Raw genomic sequence first — 19,175 nt, 5'->3', positions numbered from 1 at the left:
CCTTAAATTTTGAAAATTGCCAAAAGTTGTTCAGATCTCAATCTGATCAATAATATTCTTACTTCTGTCATTTGAACTAGAGTGAAGGCATATTAAAGAATTTTGCCTTATACATTTGCACAGTGTCTCACTGATCTAGGATAGCACTGGGAATAAAGTGGGTGCTATACTAAAGTGAAAAGGTAGTGGCCTCCAAGGTGATACAAACTTGGCTTCCAATTTACGTATGCCTTAGCTGTCTCACACATCAAAGTGGATGATGATTCAACCTACCTCAGTAGAGGCTGGTATACAAAGCACAATGCCCAGCATGCAGTATGTGTTTGCTAAATATGAGAACTTTATTATTGTTGTTGTTTACAGGCTTAAAATGTGGGTGATGAATGACTAAGATATTGGATAAACACGTAATATCAGTAACATAGGCAAAATCATTGTGCAAGCTGACTGAAAAAGAGACAGCAATATAAAGTATTTTGGGGAAGTGTTCAAAATTTATTATTGGGGTTCATTCTATGAATATGTCCAACCCAATTTAAATCTGTGCCAGCATTTAAGTTGAGGCTGTCAAAATGCACGCATCAATTTTCTCATCTGTAAAATGGGGTTTGACTAGGTGATGAGGATTCTCTTTAGCTCAAAGTTTTGGGAGATTATAATAATCATTACCTGGTAGATGGGACTACAGGTTTGGTAAAAAGTAAGGCAGAAGGAGAGAAGGGGGAGGGAGGGCAGCACTGTGTAGACAACTAGCAGGGTTGGGAGTAGGGGGTCATTTCAGAAAGTCCTGGGATAACTTGTATTCTTCCGGGGAGAAGATGAAAATTATGGTAATTGCTTATCAAATATTAAATCAGCTAGAGTTGAAAGGACAGAAGAAGGAGAATGTCTGAAGTTCAGATGCGGGTAATAAAGAACATTTGGGTTGGGGCGCCTGGGTGGCGCAGTCGGTTAAGCGTCCGACTTTAGCCAGGTCACGATCTCACGGTCCGTGAGTTCGAGCCCCGCGTCAGGCTCTGGGCTGATGGCTCAGAGCCTGGAGCCTGTTTCCGATTCTGTGTCTCCCTCTCTCTCTGTCCCTCCCCCGTTCATGCTCTGTCTCTCTCTGTCCCAAAAATAAATAAAAACGTTGAAAAAAAAAATTAAAAAAAAAAAAAAAAAAAAGAACATTTGGGTTAACATGAATCAACTGCCAGCAAAATAACAGATTAGGATCCAGGTCTATCATTTACTACCAAATTACAATATTTGTATTTTAAAATAAAGTCCTCATGTATAAGCTTTCTTTGGATTTAAAAAAGGCATTCGATTTTGAAAATGTGTGGGTTATGCTAGTTACAGTTCTGGCTCCAAGGCCAGACAAGTTAATCGTTTCACAGAAAGAAAATTTTAAAGTAGGTATAAAGGTTTTGTCAAGTCTAAGAATTTCTGAGAGTGTGTGTGCCACTGACACTTTGAGAAGTATCCTATCCTATTATACTAGTTCTCTTAAATGCCCACATTATATTTTAATAGCACATTGGGAAAAAAACATTGAGCGTATTACACACAAAAGCTTTATGGGTATTGTTGCTTTGGATAAGAGGAAGTTAAAAAAAGTGAGTTGATATAAAGAAAAAAAATGTTTTTTAAATAATTAAATTGATGGTCGGTGGACTTTGCAAAACTTGTGAAGATGGTAAACAAATCAGTAAAGTTTGGGAAATTCTGACTTAAGGTAATAAATGATTCTGCTCTCAGAAACTGCTGTAAATTAATAGATATAGTAGCATTAATAACTTTATAGCTTTTTCTCATTTGAATAATTCAATGTCTTTACTAGAAATAACTTAGCTACTCATATGCCATGCTAGATTATCTGAAATAATTTTATACACATTTATAATACTATAAGCCCCACACAAACAGATGTTATGTCTAATATGTTTTCTGTTGTATCCCTAGTGCCTACCACATAATATGCACTAATAAATATTAGTTACATAAATAAACAATTATACAAACTTAGGTAAACACATTAAAGTTCTAAAAATTGTACCTAGGGGATAACATAGAGTAATAAACATGGATATTTTACATGAGTGGGAAATGACTCACACTCTGTCTAATGCCTGATAGAACCCTCCTCTATCACAGCTACCATTAAAGTTGCCACTAATCAAATCATAGAGTTATTCAAATTGAAAAAAAAAAAAAGAAAATAGGCTAATGATCAGAATTAGAAAGGGATTATGAACCACATCAAGTAAGGATCTACTGATGGAACTGGGAAGTCCAAGTGTGAACTTAAAGATTGTGTTGAGATGGATTTGTAAGATATTTCAGAATTGATTTTTTCTGCATGATTATTAAAGACATTCAGTACTCCTTTTTGTATGTTTATTCATTTATTTTTGAGAGAGAGAAAGCACGCGCACAGCAAGGGAGGGGCAGAGAGAGAGAATCCTAAGCAGGCTCTGCACTGTCGGTGCCGAGCCCAACGTAGGGCTCGATCCCACGAACTGTGAGATCACGACCTGAGCCGAAATCAAGAGCTGGACACTTAACTGACTGAGCTAACCAGGAACCCCTCAGTATTGTTAAATAATTGCAGTGAGAAACTAAGAAACTAGAGTTGAATTTGATTTAAAGATAATAAGCTTTATGAAGGGCAAATGGTGGAGGAGTTACATTTATGTTGAAAATGATACTTCTGTGATACAAAGAAATGGCTTTTTTGGGTAATTTTGTTAAAGGAAATGAGATTTGCACACTTATAAAATTTGCATGATTTTAATGTTTTCGGAATCATCTGCACACTAAATATTTTCCCATTACGACACAAGAAATTAGCATCTCCTTTAAAGCAAGATTATTATTATCAAGGAGCATCTTTAATAGACTTGGAGTCTATTAAAACATCATAGGAACGCTGAAAAAGAAAGCTTTAACACATTGACTATTTTTTGGACATTTTTCCCTCTTTCCTTCATCACACTACTATGAAGGCTCTCCCCTGAAAGGGAGAGCAATCAGTATGAATAGGACCATGTCTGTAGAGCTAAAGGCAAGTTGAACGGGCACCAAAAATTCATTTAAATGACATCGCAACACAGTCAGAAGCTCACCGGGGCCATGATAATCCATGCAAATGTTTTTTTTACAAGGTTTCTGCCCAGGGCTTGAAATGGGAGAAAGAAAATATCACTGGTTTTAACAATCAATCTCTAAATCCAACCTCTTTCTAATCTCCTCTTTTAAGTGGCTCTGTTATCCCCCATGACTTTCTACTACTAACAAAAATATCTAAACAAGAGTCTTATAACTGACAACCAAACTGTATCGTGTAGATAAACAACATGATGACAAGTCTCAGCATTCACAGAAGCTTCTGAGCGTGCTGGGTTCTTATTTATCCGTAATGATAATACAGATCCTAGCAACGTGTTGCCACGATAGAGGAAATACACATTCTATGGAAGTTGGAGTATTTTACTTTCAAATACAAATGAAGATCAGGATTCAAAGTATTAAAAATGATTATATAAGGGGAATCTGAATCTTTACATAAATAGAATCTAGAGCTTTCAAAGAAAAGAGACCTGGGGGCACCTGGGTGGCTCAGTCGGTTGAGCGTCTGACCCTTGATTTGAGCTCAAGTCACGATCTCATGGTTCGTGGGATCGAGCCCCTCATGAGGCTCTGTGCTGACAGCATGTACCCTACTTGGGATTCTCTCTCTCCTTCTCTCTCTGTCCATCCCCTGCTCACGTGCCCATGTGCACGTGTGTGCTCTCTTTTTCTAAATAAACATTAAAAAAAAAGAAAAATAAGACAGAATTTGGGAAGAGTGGAAGTGTTGGGAATATGATGCTAACAGTAATTCTCTTTCCAGAGAGTAACTATTCTACTGCATAGACTATTCCTTTGTGTTTTCCTATGTAATATCTAATTTAATTTTTTCTCTAATCTTACCTTCCTTTAACCTTTGTGTATGGAATATGAAAGGGAGGGGAAGGGGAAAAAGAAAGACTTGTTATAAAGTAGATATTGAAGCAAAAGTAAGAACAGAATGGTTAATAAACATAGTGGCTTGCTAGGTCTCAACAGACAAAAACTTCACATGGAAGAACCTTTAAATCATTTGGACTGTGATTTTCTGTATAGACCAGCAGAAGGGGGCTATGGATAGGAATGACTTCGAGAGAATTTGGAAGTGCTTGCTTGAAAGTATCTTCTCCATATTTTGATTCCCATTTTTATTATTTTTGAAATGGAAATACCCCTGGAGGAGGTAACATAGTACATTAATATGTTAGAGCCGTATCAGATCTTTCTTCTTCTGTCTAAGGGAGAACATTCGGGGGAAGGCTCTGAGAATAAGGACATGAGAAAGAAGAAAGGAACAAGACGAAATTAAAGGAAAATGTTGTTCAAGCTGGCCTGGAAATGCAGTTCAGAAGTAGCAAGAGTGATTTAGGAGTCTGATGAATAAACTCGGTAACAGCATTGGTGGTTATTACTCAGACCTAACTCATCGTTGTGCTTTACAGCAATTAGCCAACATGCTGATGTTGAAGTACCCATCTCTTGCAAATTTTTCCCAAATTTAATAACTTATGTTGACACAGTTTCTTTTTATAAGTACTTGATAGGCAACCTGGGCAGTTAATTAATATGTTTTGTGGTCTGTAATTTACCTCTAAAATACATTCACAAAGACAGTTTGATATAATTCCATGCATATTAGATAGCTGACATCCAAGGGTTGATCCAAGCAAGAACACACACTCCATAGGAGGGTGGCTAGTATTTCATTAAAAGACCACATTTCAGAGGTAGATAGTACAAATGTGTAAGGTATACTTGTTTCTGCTCAAGACCTCATGGTCTGTTAATTAGCATAAATGAACTCCTAGTTACATTATGGGGGATGGGTTTTTTAATGGTGAAATCACTGGTGTTCGCTTAAGTTGATCGGTGAAAATAATTTAGAGACTCTCCCTCTCTTGTGTCAAAAGGATAAAGGATAAAGTCTAGGGAACCCTTTGCTTTTTATTCCTCATAAGGGTGACTGAGGCTGGATTCTTCAGTAGTTCTATTTCATCCATTGATTTAGAGGATTCTGGCGGTCTGATCGCAATTATAAAGTAAATTCGATCCCGCTCCTGCACTGCTTTCCTAGTTGGAGTAAGAAAAATGTCCATACACTGAGCAGCTGGAACAACTAAAGGGATAAAGAGCTGGGACTTCCAAGCTTACAGAACAGGTTGTGTAGACAACTTTTGAGCCCACTGCTAAGAAACATGTGTCTTCTAACTGTAGGAAGGGCAGGCTTGTCTCACACCTGTTTTCTCACTGGGTGCTGAGTTAGATGAAGTTACTCATGCTTACTTGTCTATCTCTAACTACTGCCGGCTACGTCCATCTACTAAGAGCCAAAGTGGCATCTGTCTTCTCACAGCAGTGCATTTATTAGTGCCACATGTATACAGGTGGTGCTGGATTCATTAGTGAACAAGCGTAGATCACAGCCTAGACTCCAGTTAACCAGAAACCAGAAACAGAGGAAGACAATTTTTAAATAATACTGGTCATGATAATTTACGTGATTTTAATTATAAGAACGAGGGTTTCTCAGAATGTTGCAATCTCTCAGAAGGGAAAAGTGATAAATTTATGCCCTGAAAAGCGACGGAAGTCTCTCATCCAAACCTATATTCTTTAATGTACATAGATTCTTGTGAATTGTCTTATAGATGCACCCACAGATGATAAGATGTTTAAAATATTTATGAGCTGTTTGGAAAATATTACAATCTGTCTGTGTCTCAGGTCACATGTCTTCAGCGTCGGAACACGAATACCTCTCAGGGTTGTTGTAAGGAATAACCAGAATACTACAGATGATACTATCCATCTACTTCTTTTTGTTTTAATTTTTTAAAGTTAATTATTTATTTTGGGAGAGACAGAGTGAGTGAGTGAGCAGGGGAGTGGCAGAGAGAGAAAGAGAGAGAGAGAATCACTGACAGTGCAGAGCCTGATGCACAGCTCAAACCCACGAACTGTGAGATCATGACCTGAACTGAAACCAAGAGTCACTTGACCGACTGAGCCACCCAGGCATCCTGAAAGCATCTACCCTCTTATACAGAGTTGATAATAAGTGCTAAGAATTATGACATCCTTTAAATAAAAGGGATATATTAATAGATATTTAAAATTAATAGATTTCCATAAATTTAAAAGTCATGTTTCAGAAACTATTTACTTCTTATAGTATTAAAATAAGGGATTAAAAACAAGTAAAGGGTTTCCAGATTAGGATAGTGGATATACATGGCATTTAACTTCTAAAAAATTACAGTTAGAGTATATGTTATATATACACAAAATCTGTGTGTGAGAGAGTAAAAGGGAGAGAAGTTAATGATTGCATGAGGGCAGGAGGGCTGTACTGGGTCTGTACTGGGCACACCAGGACATGTGGTAACTTACCCTAAAGTTTAAAGTCAACAAGACCCTGCCGCTCTTTTCTTCCTAAGTTTATTTACTTATTTTGAGAGAGAGAGAGAGAGAGCATGCATGCAAGTGGGCGAGGGGCAGAGAGAGGGAGAGAGAGGATCCTAGGCAGGCTCCACACTGTCAGCACAGAGTCCCCTGCAGGGCTCAAACTCATGAACCATGAGATCATGACCTGGGCTTAAGTCAGACGCTTAACCAACTAAACTACCCAGCTGCCCAGACCCTGTGACTCTTAATAACAAACACATAGCTAATCATTATGAGGAATCTGAGGAAAGCTGAGGAGCCTAGAAATAAAGGGGAAAAAGAAAAAGAAAAAAAAAAACGAAAATAAAGATATTTAGAGAAAATGAAGAAAAAAGATGTCTGTTATCCTTGAGATGCGAGCAAAGGCTGTGCATTCAGGAAGCAACAGGAGAATGCCATTACAAAGGAACTTTCCAGGGGGCGCCTGGATGGCTCAGTCCCTTGAGCAACTGACTCTTGATTTCAGCCTAGATCATGATCATGGTATCGAGCCCTGAAATGGGATCCTGGAGCCTGTTTCCAATTCTCTCCCTCTCTCTCTCTCTCTCTCTCTCTCTCTGTGCCCCTTCCCCCCATGTCTCTTGCTCTCTCTGAAATAAATAAATGAATTAATTAATTAATTTAAATAATTTTGTAAAAAGGAAGTTTTCAGGAACAAAAAAGAGTTCTTTGATTAAAGTCATGATGAAAAGTCATTCTAGAGGGAACAGAAATCAGAAGAGACAAAATCACAAAGAGAACAACGAAAAGAAGCGTAAGGAGTTGCCAGCATGAAAGTGAGCACTCAGCAAACGGATGAAATAGACATACTCTAAGGCATGTTGTGAAATTTCAGAACATCTGGGACAAAAAGAACATGCTAACTTCCAGAGAGAAGGGGGGGAGGGGGTTCCTAGTAAAGAATCATGAAGGGACCAGGGGGTGTGTGGTGCTGGGGAGAGAGAGAGAGAGAGAGAGAGAGAGAGAGAGAGAGAGAGAGAGAGAGAGAAGAGACAGAAACAGAGAGAGATAAGGCTGAGGGAGACAGGGATCATGGGAAGCATGAGATCCAGCACAGGGAGAGGTGAGGAATTCCCAGCTGAACGACACTAGTGTGGCAACGTGAGGTTTCACGATGACAGCATGCCCCAGACACAGACAGCAAACAGTCTGGGTGGGAGAATGTAGACACATCAGCAAGATGCCCATGACCATTTTACAGTCTCTTAAAAACTGAGAAAGGACGGAAAAGCAGAAGGGGCCAAGATGGTTTCCCAGGGAAGACTGAATAAAACAGACGTACAGACAAGCAAAGAAGAAACGACGGCGACAATGATGATGTTGTTCTTGCCTGGTCTCACTTTTTAATGCTGTCTTTGCTCAACAATATTATTGAAAATAGGTCATGATGTGAAGGGAGGTCAGCCCTAACAGAGTCCCCTGTCCACCAATGAAATAAAGACATTTTTGACAACTTTGTTACTTCCTCTCTTCACAAATGAGACAGATGCTGCCATGTGGCAGTCATTTGTAGGACACCGATGAGCTTTAGGGCATTAGCTTAAGTGAGTCCCAGGCAATATGGTTCCAATATTTGCCAGTTTAGGCAACATGTAATATTGGTACAGTTTATTGTAACTTTTTCAGTTGCATCGATTGGACCAAGCTAAGGTAAAACAAGAAATTAGCTGCTCTATGAGATTCTCTCAACAAAATTTCAAGAAACCTTTTTATATGGAAATCTGTTTACTCAGAAGGGATGAAAGGTGACCCACAAAACCAAAAAGGGTAGGGTTTGGAGAGAGAAACCCAAACGTACTGGCTTGAGGTCAGGCAGAGGAGAGGACTTCCTAGGGCAGGCCTGTGCAATGATTCTCGTGTTCTTTGGTTTCTGACCGTAAGGCAATAAGCTGACCTTAATTGGATCTCCCAAGGTGTTTTTCCCCCCTCCTTCCTGCCTGATCAGCTGATTACAGAGGACTAGATAAGAGTCTCAGACCCCAAATGTCAGACGACTCAACAGCCCTTAGCTATAGACAATGTAAAGCCATTCTTGGCTACAGAGGAGGCAGGGGGAGATCACATAACAAAGGCACTGCTTTAAAAAAAAAAAAGGTTAGAGTGGAAGAGAGCCAAAGCATAAGAGACTCTTAAAAACTGAGAACAAACTGAGGGTTGATGGGGGGTGGGAGGGAGGGGAGGGTGGCTGATGGGTATTGAGGAGGGCACCTTTTGGGATGAGCACTGGGTGTTGTATGGAAACCAATTTGACAATAAACTTCATATATTGAAAAATAAATAAATAAATAAAGCACCAAAGGGCAGTGTATTTAAAATACTGTCTAGGAAGGCATGTAAAAATATTCGGAGGTGGGTGCATTGGCATCTGGGGTACCCTTTTGGAGGCTCCAGACGTGACCCTGAGGACCCAGTTATAGCTCTAAAGCTGTTTCTTCTTGATTTTCCATGGCATCCCATACTCCCTCCCAGACCCTGTCCCATGGCATGGGCCTCACCCCACCTCTAATAGCGTTCCTCTCCTTCTCTTGATTTAAGTTCAAAACCCATTCGAGAGCTTTCGTGGTATTAACCTATCACTGTGACTGGCACACAATGAAGAGGTTTGAAAGAGAGCCTGGCAGGTGAAAGCCATCTGTGGAATAAAAGTATGAATCCAGAAGGGAGTCTTGGGCAAGTGGGTAATCAGTTACGGAGAAGAGCTCTCTTTTCAGGCTGTGTTTGATCAGTGAGTTGGTTCCTAGATTTTCAATTGAAGCTGTATGAACAGAATTGAATTCAAAGATTTATACTGATTGTGAGGAACCGAAATAGCTGAGCGCGCGAGGCGGGAGTTGCTGAGTGATTACAAAGGTTTTTTTTTTTTTTTTTTTTTTTTTTTAACAAAGACAGTTTGTGAGAGGTCGGCCAAGAGGAGAAGACGTCCTAAGAGGAGACGCCAAGGAGAGCTCTTCTATGTGCGGGTTAACAAAGGAGGAGGTGCACTGGGTTAGGAGACCGAAAAGGGAGAGAAAAGGCCTGTGATGAGAAAAAATATAAATGAGCAGAGGGAATAAAATGGAAGAAGCCAGTGTTTTGAGGCTTCCACTTGAGGCCACGAATTTATCAGAGAAATAGTTCATGACACATGGAAACACCAAGGGACTGGAAGCATAGTAATGCCCGGTCTGCGGATGTTAATAAGCCTAACAGAGAATAGGGGGGCTGCGTGTGTCCTCATTTCTTGCTGGTTTCCTTGCAGAAAAGGGAAGAATAAGGCACTGTGATCACATTAAATATTACGCACTATGATCCCCAACACAATTCCATTCAATGTCGTTACATTCTCACACCAGATTTGGTTAGATTCGGAGTAAGATTTTACATTGACAAAATAACTAGATATTGGCAACAGAATTTAAATTATCCTTAAAGTTGGGCTCAAACCCTAAGGGATGGCTAACCTAGGTAGATAGGAAATATATGACTTATCCTATAAAGCTCTCAGAAAACTGTAACTTGTAGTTGAATTTAGAGCTAAAATTGATAATAATTGCTTAATGGTTTCGATTCTGATTTCATGTAAAATGTGTTCTCTGATTAAAAACCCTAAGGCATTCGTTGCTCAATTAAGAAGTAAATAGTTTACAGCAAAAATGCTGTCCAAACCACAGATAATAAATTAGAGCCGTGTAAGGAAGTTTTGATGATAACGATCACGGAAAGATATGGGTACGAGGTGCTGATTTTGGAAATCATATTACAGATCATACTACAAAATCCAAAATGAGGAGTAGTGTTTGAACCACACAGACACACACACACACACACACACACAGTAACTAGGACCTCTGGTTCTGAATCGCACAACCCTAAGAAGTCAACCTCCGTAACTTACTAAGATTTGCTGTGTGACTTAGGGCTTAGTATTGCTGATCATTACCTACCTTGTGGGGTTGTTCTGAACTACTGGATGATGAACGAGTTAACACGGGCAATCCACCTAGAATAGCGCCGGACATTAAGTTTGCCTCGAGAATATATACAGCTTCAAGTATAAAATGCAAAGCCTTTATGACACATTTCCTACCATGTTAGTAATTCATATCTGGAGCTGGTAAGCAGTTTTTATTTTTTTAAAATCGTATTTTCAAGATTTCCTAAACTGAACAATATGCTAAAGGCTCTAAGAAAAATGATAATTAAAAAAGCTTAATATTTTACACACTAAACGTGGCACTGTTACTCAAACGATAAGAATGAATGCAGCTGGAATTATGACTACTCCACAAAGGTATTCGTAGCTAGGTGTGGTGAGAAGAATACAAAGATGGCCGCCAAGATTCCCGTCACCGGGGTTTACTCCCTGCTAGGCCCCACCCCTTGAATGTGGGTAGGATCAGCGAGTACGATGGGTCATAACTCCTGCCGGTAGGTCCCTCTACCCGGCAAAGGTAAAGAGATTTTGCGGATGTAAGCAAGGCCCCCAATCAATTGACTTCCGTTAATCAAACAGGTAATTATCCTGGGTAGTCATGACCTACTCGAGTGAGCTCTTGAGAGACAGTCTGGAGACCAGAGAGATCCATCAACTGCCAAGCTGTGAGAGGGACTCACGGCTGGGACCTCGGAGCAGCAGCCTGGATTGCTGAGAGCATCCACAGCCAACAGCCAGGAAGGAAACGGGGCCCTCATTAAAACTACAAGGAACTGAATTCTGTCAACAACTTGAATGAACATGGGAGAGGATCCCAAGCCTCAGAGGAAATCACGGCCCCTCTGACTGCCTCATTTCAGCCTGTGAGACCTGAGCAGTGGGCCCGCTAACCTGTGGCCGACTCCTGACCGACAGAAACGTTGACATAATAAATTGTGAGCTGCGAAGAAACTGAATATGATCGAGAAGGACCCGCTTTGCTTTGCTGGGGGGAAGGGTATATGAGCAGGAATGGTGGGGGAGGTTCACGATACTTCCCAGGAAGCCACGCGCACCACCAGAGACTCATTTCCTTTACTTCACTGCCGAAACTTCTGAGAAGCATAATAATAAATAAAATGATATTACCGAGTGCAAGTGCTTAGGAACTTGAGTAACAAGCTCTCTATAAATATTAGATTAAAAAGACATGAACAGCTTTTACCATTATAGAGGATAATAGAATTTGATCAGCTAAATCCCAGGGCTTTATAAAGCACAAATTATGTAAACAAGCTTAATGGCTTTTTGGATAAAACTACAAAACTAGTTCTAGGAAGAATACAGGAGGTGTTTGGACTTCCAATTTCACACGCTACAGCACGGATGCTTACTTAAATTTAAAAAAATTAAACACGAATGCAGAGAGGGTTATAAAGAACATGAATTAGCGTACAGAATATTAAGAAAAACATTGTTTTTGATTTAGAGATAAGGAGGAAGTTTCTTACTTACTGAGGATAATGGCTGGATCTAGCTTTATATACAAATTGTTATTAATCAGCGGGCAGAAAGAAGCAAATGAAGCTTCAAATATAAAAGTTCAAGGTTTCTAGGAAGAGATGTTGGTAAACATCTTAAGAAAATAGAACTAGGAGCTTAAATGTTAAAAAAAAAAACTGCACGGATAACAGAGGTAAAAACTCAAAATATATGACAGTTTATGTTCATGAAAGTCATATTTACAACAGCAAATTCTCAGAGAGAGGGTCAGAGTGGAGAAAGAGGGTCACCTCCTGGCAAGGGTGACCGTGCCTACGTTTTATAATACGCCCTAAGATCCAAACAAGAAAACCAGGCTTTGGCTTGCGTAGAACGATGTCTTCTTCCACAAAAGACTTCAATGGATACATTCTCTCCTCAATATCAACTCCACAGTACTTGAAGTGCTCTGTCATTTAGGGTACCCCCTAATTTCCAAGCCATGTAGCCCTGAACTGCAAATAGTCAAAAGAAGAATTGCATAGTAGGAGACCTGCCTCATGATAGAAAATGAGGAGTGCCAATTTATGTCAGACTTGGGCAGGAAATGAGTAAATTCAAGCTTATTTGAGATAAGAGGATTCTGTCTCTAGGTTATTTGACTGCAAGTAGTGACATTTTTCTTTCATGTTCCATAATAGAATTTTTCTTTTTCTTTTTTTCTTATCCTCTCTCTCTTTCTCCCTCTCTCTTTTTTTTTTTTTTTTTTTTTTTTTTTTTAATAATGGAAGTCAGTGTAGAGATCCTCTCACTTCAGTCCCTACATTTCACTTACAAGGAAACCAGAAACTGAGATAGTGCTTAAAGTTCTACAGGGCATTTGTATAGTGGTACCTGCCTATGGCACAGCTGTACCAGGCACGCCCCTTTCCTAACGTGGCCCTGGTTTTCTTTGTTCCACTTCACGCAATTAGCCAAGGCAGAAACCTGGGCATCATTTTCAACTCTTATCGCACCAGCCACAGTCTGGCCAACTCGACTTCCTAAATATCCATGAAGTCAATCCCCTCCTTAACCTGACTGTCACCATCTTAAATCTCAGTTTCAACTCCTGGATTACAACAGGGGTGTTCTAACTTGTCTCCCTGTTCTATGTCTAGGTCTCCTTTGGAGAATTCTACTCAAGGTCATGCTTTGGCAACTGGGTGGCTCGGTCATTATGCATCTGACTTCAGCTCTGGTCATGATCTCACAGTCAGTGAGTTTGAGTCCCACATCGGGTGAGCACGAGCCCTGCTTCTGTGAAAAACAGGAACCCCAGGTGAGCCCTGATTTTCTCTCTCTCTCTTTCTCTCTCTCTGCCCCTTGCTCACTTGCGCTCTCTCTCTCTCAAAACAACAAAAAAAATATAGTATTATCAAATGCTTGCTTTTCCCTCAGGACCAAATTTCAACTGCTTTTGCATGCCGTACAAAGCACTGTATGAGTTGATCAATTTTTCCCACCCCCTCTGCTACTTTTCCAGGCCCCACAACACCCACTTGTTCTTTAAGACTCAGCTCATGAGTCCACTGTTTTGTGGGAGATTTTGCTGGTCCCTGAGTCTAGGGTAACTGCTGATTTTAGGGTTTCCTAGAGTTGTCCATGCAGACCTTTGGAGGTTGGTCACTTCCAGCCATACCACATTCCCTGCCTCCTGCTTGCCATTACTTGCTATACTTAGGTGCATTGCCTTGTTCATTATAGACATTTTCATTGATTCAGTCACTCTCCACCCTCAAAACTTGTTTTCATTCTCTAAGACCCAAGAAGTCACTTCAACATCCATAGGGATGACCCATTTTTCCCCAAAATGCTCTTAGATGCTCTTTCCCCACGTACTCTCAATTACATTCTCCTAGACGCCTACATGTTATTTAATCATCAGAAACCTGATCTCTGCTGAGTTCCTGAGAGCTCATTCCCAAGATGCCTTTTCCCTATTTACATCAAGCCCTAAGTGATATTACTTGTCATATATTCATATGCTAACAATTAGCACATTTATACCTAACCCAAATATCCTTTGTAAGGTCTTACTGTAACTGCAAAATTTGATTCTCAAGTCAGATGGTATACAGCACCTCACATTTAACTATGCCAAAACTGACTTCTTGAATTTTCTCTAAATCTGTTCTTCCCTTAATTGTCCACATCTCCCAATGGCACTGTAATTCACCTAGTCATTCAGTCCACATATTCGGGAGTTATTTTTGATAACTGTCTTTAGCTATGCTCACCTAATCTGTCATCCATCCTGATAAGTCTACCTTCAGAATAGATCTAAAATTCATCTCTTTCTCCTCACTTAAACTGTGACCACTCTAGTTCAAGAAGGAGATGATGCTTCCTTGGACTTTCACAAAAACTCCAGAACCAGTCTCAGTGTTTCTACTCTGCGACTCATGGCACCCCCAATGGTAATTTTAAACAAGACCCTCTCCTTCTCCTGCTTAAAACCTTTCCATGGAGTCCCACCCCCTGTGCTGAAAAATAATTGAAAACATAAAAAGCAAGCTTTTCTATGTACCTCCACCCTTACTGCCTGGTCTGCTCTGGCCCTGCCTATCTGGAAGCTTCACTTTGAGCCCCTCTCCGAGGCTCTCTATGCTCCAGACTCTGGCCACTCGGGTCTCAGGTTCTTGGAAGGAAACAATCTCTTTCATGCCTTGCAGAGTTAATTTACAGGGCTCATTTCCTCCCCTCACCTTCCTGAGTGCTTTGTCTCTTTTCATACTTTAGATTTTGGCTAAAAAGTTGCTTCCCAAGAGAGGCATTATCTAAAATCCAGTATCCAAAGTAAGTATGTCCTCAGAATTCCATTACTTTTCTTGATAGAAAAATCACTTGTTTGCCTTTTTTAATGTTTATGTATTTTTGAGAGAGAGAGAGAGAGAGAGAGAGAGAGAGAGAGAGAGGCAGAGTGTGAGTGGGGGGAGGAGCAGAGAGAGAGGAGACACAGAATCTGAAGCAGGCTCCAGGCTGTGAGCTGCCATGAGGCCACATTCAAACCCACAAAGCATGAGATCATGACCTGAGCTGAAGTTGGACGCTTCACCGACTGAGCCACCCAGGTGCCCCTATTTGTTTGCTTTTTAAATGTGTTTTATTATTAGTTGTGAAGGCATTTGGTTATCCACTTATCTCGCATGGCACAATTCCTGATGCATAGTGGATATATAAATTAAAAAAGAAGCCTGGAAAAAGGATTGTAGAGGTATCCTCAAACACTCTTACTGTTTTTCCATAAAGACTGTGAAAATATTCACAGTCTTTGGGATTTTTTTGCTGTGTATTATATATTTTTAATTAAAATTCTTCCTTGAGTAATATAGATCCATATGCAGTTGTGATAAATAAGAGAGGTCTCTTGTACCCTTCATTCACTTGACCCAGTGGTGCCACCTTGTAAAACTACAGTACAGCATCACAACCAGGATATTCACAGTACAGTCAGGATACTAAACATTTCCATCAGGACAAGAGTCCCTCATGTTTCTCTTCTATAACCACACCTTCTGTACTCCCACCCATCCCTCCTTAACCCCCCAGCAGCCATTAAGCTGTTCTCCATTTCCATAATTTTGTCATTTCAAGAATGTTCTATAAATGAAATCAGACAGTATATAATGTTTTGAGACTGGATTTTTTTTTCACTCAGCATAATTCACTGGAGATTTATTTTTCTTGCATTGGATCAAGAGTTCATTTTTTTTTTTTTTTTTTTTTTTTTTTACTGCTGAAGACTATCCCATGGTATGGGTGTACCAAGTCTGTCTGGCCTTTCACCTGTTGAAGGGTATCTGGGTTCTTTCCAGTTTCTGGCTATTACCACTAAGTCTGCTGTGATAAGCTGCATATAGGTTTTCATGTGAACATGTCCTTATTCCCCTGGGGTACATGTCCAGGAATGCAACTGCAGGGTCAGGTAGTAGTTGCATGTTTAGTTTTTTTTTTTTTTTTAATTTTTTTTTCAACGTTTTTTATTTATTTTTGGGACAGAGAGAGACAGAGCATGAACGGGGGAGGGGCAGAGAGAGAGGGAGACACAGAATCAGAAACAGGCTCCAGGCTCCGAGCCATCAGCCCAGAGCCTGACGCGGGGCTCGAACTCACAGACCGCGAGATCGTGACCTGGCTGAAGTCGGACGCTTAACCGACTGCGCCACCCAGGCGCCCCAGCATGTTTAGTTTTTAAAGAAACTATTATTAGGAATTGGGGATGGAAATAAGGATGATTTGCCAGAGGTATTGTAAAGAAGAAATTGAGAATATAACAGAAACAGTGAGCTCAGGTGACCAAAAGATATCAGCAGGTTGAAATTGTGGACTGAATCGAACAATAACATTTTCTAAAAGGGACACACTTCAAGTCCTCCCCTATGATTCAATATGAAACATAATGAGGATAAGGAATACAGTAGTTATTTGATAATGTTAAACAAACAAATACAATGTGGAGACATATGTTGACAGAAGTGTGGTAATAATGATTGTTTGGAGGAACTCCTTGTCCAAAAATCAAGGGAGACTTCCTTTTTCCTGTCAGGACCTAAATTAATTGTGTTTTTGTTTCCTTTGTCCTTTCTTTTAAATTAGTAATTGAATTCACAGTTTAGTATTCCAAAGAATAGATCTAAATCAGAAGTAATTTTCAATAGTGTCTTTATTTTCCACCAAATCTATATCAGATATTATTGGTTGGCGAGATCCCTTTCCTTAAATTTTTCACATCTCTGTGCAAGTGAAAAGCTCTCCCCCATCCCACCCCAGCCATAGAAAGAAAGAAAAAAAGGATTATCCCTGCCAAGACATTGTTTCTTCCCCAGAGAAGATGTTTTGCTCCCATTTTTAAGATATGTGATATATTCAACAGTGGTAACACCCCATTATGCTTGGGTCGCTGAGAAGTAGGACAGCTCTACTCTTTCACACAAATGTTATAAAGTAAGGTGCATATTCACTTTCTCAGGATACAGAGCGATAGATATATCAAGACTTCTAGAATTATTCATGCTGTCATTCCCTCCTCCTCTTCAACATAATATTTCTTGGAAATGCAACAGCCCAAACCAACCTGTGTAGTACCATGCTGTCCTAATGATGTCAAGTTCATGTTCTTTCCAGATGAAGGAAGGGTTAATGGGTGGCAAAAGGCCAAGAATGCCGGCTGGCCTTCAATGGTCCCTGACACGCTGGTGTTCATAACTATCTTGAATGATACAAGAAGCATATTCTTACCGTATAAGGTGGTACTGTACTCTTTATTGTCCGGATGTGTTTAGAGTATTGGGTTAAACTATAATCATATTTTGTCTATATTAGAACAAATAAAAATCAGGATTCTTACAGATTAAATCCAGTTCTCATCGATTATATTTGAGTTCAAATAAGATTAACATGAAGGTAAACAAGAAAGGACTTGAGTACACTGACGAGTACAACCATCAATATGCTCTTACGTCAAGCTTTCTGGTATGTGGGTTTCTTCGCTGGGATATGTTTAGAGTTCTTGGCGTGGAAAGATAATTTTGGGAGGACAGCTACCATTTTACCATTTTCTCTACATACTATATTCCTGTCTTTATCATTCTCCTTCTGTTCTGGGCCATGCCTGGCTTCCTGATATTGCGGGGAGTCCTCCACGGGGTTTGCTTCCCCTCAACGCTGTTCGGGGTTCTCCCTATGAGTGGCACAATCCTATTTCCATTTCGCACCTATGTTGGGGAATGTCATCGAAAAGATGTGACTACTGATTGTCCTGTAAGCTGAACCCAAGCACTCCGAGGCTTCTCACTTCCAAATGTCACCCTCTCCTGTCCTTGGAATGTGGGTTCCACTAGCCTTTTCCTCTCCTAGAGGTTGCTCCAAGAACAGAGTTGAGATGGTGATGCGATGCTGAGAACACCTGTATGGTACATGTGACTGGACCCAGTTAAGGCCTCTTTAGAAACTTCTAAGAATTTGCTGCCATCCTTGTGCTTCTTAACACTGCCACCTACCAACCTGGAGTGACCTGCCTCTCCCCCTGCCCTCCGGTTTCAGATTACACCAGAAAAGTTCCCTGGAGGGTTGCAAACCAACAAACTACTCAGTCAAAGTCTTCAGAGGTTGAGCCAGTAAGTGTGGGAAACAAAGATAAGAACAAGAAACCCGTGATTCTAAAGCACTGCCAGATTTAAGAACCATTGGCCTCAAACAGATTTGTATTTAATCTTGTCTGAATAATATAAACAAGATATTTAACTCTCTAATCCTTCAAAAAATAATAATACCTTCCTCCTGGGTATCATTTACTGAAAGTCTACCATGTGTCAGATAATATGTGAAGAACCGTACGTACATTATCTTCTTTAATTTATGTAATAATGTTATGAAGTAGATATAGATATTAGTAATAACCCATTTTACAGATAAACATACTGAAGCTTACTGAGTTATTAAACTTAACAAATAATGTGCCCAAGATCGATGGAGCCAGGATGTAAACCAGGTAGTGTAAGTAAAGAATTCATCATGGTATCTGACACACAGTAGACAGATCATGTAGTAATCATCATAAATAGCATCAAATAATCATCGTTACTGTTATAATCAAATGCCTCAGCAGTTTCCATCAAATGCTGATCCTCTCCTGGAGCCAGTGAATAGTACATGTCCCACACTCTTCTACTTTGGAGGGTAAGACATTACTAAGTATCTGATGGAAAATCTGTTCTTAGACATCTGTATATCTTACACATTGTGGGTGTTTACAAGAACCCCACAATTTCATTTCATAACCCTGAAATTTAATACGGAAGTAAAGAAAAACTAGGTTCTCTTCTGATGTAGAAAACTCCAGATACATTTTGTGAAAGGTGCAGGTGATTCCAGAATAGGATTTCAGTACCCAGAAAGTCTCCTTCTGTAACTGGGGGGCCCAGGGAAGCTCTGGAATGGTCCATAAGCTTCCCCTCACACGGGCAGTATGGACAGTCAAGCAGTCTACGTTACTCATGGAGGCTGCTTCGTGGGTCAGTCCTTTCTATGGACTTCAACCTTCAATTTCACTTTCTGGGTTTTTCCCCTACATACTGATATTTTAAAATTATGTCCTGCTCAAGTCAGAAGGTGGACTTTAAAAAAAAAAACAGGTTAGAAGATTTTATTGTAGAAATACATTTACCGTTTTATGGAACAAATCCAACAATACATAGCTTATTACATGCTGAGATAAGAATGTGGC

The 19,175-nt window shown here is 40.0% G+C and overlaps 1 protein-coding gene across 1 annotated transcript in view; it reads right to left on the bottom strand.

Moving 5' to 3' along the window:
* The window catches only part of LOC109268887 (contactin associated protein 2), a 1,595,009-nt gene that overhangs the window by 328,081 nt on the left and 1,247,753 nt on the right, over positions 1-19,175 (bottom strand). The window lies entirely within an intron of this gene.

This window comes from Panthera pardus, unplaced genomic scaffold (assembly GCF_024362965.1).
Source record: "Panthera pardus isolate Hobbes unplaced genomic scaffold, ASM2436296v1 HiC_scaffold_8, whole genome shotgun sequence".
Taxonomy (NCBI): Eukaryota; Metazoa; Chordata; class Mammalia; order Carnivora; family Felidae; genus Panthera; species Panthera pardus.
The sequence above is the reverse complement of the archived record's forward strand: the minus strand, read 5'-3'. Positions and strand labels throughout refer to the sequence as shown.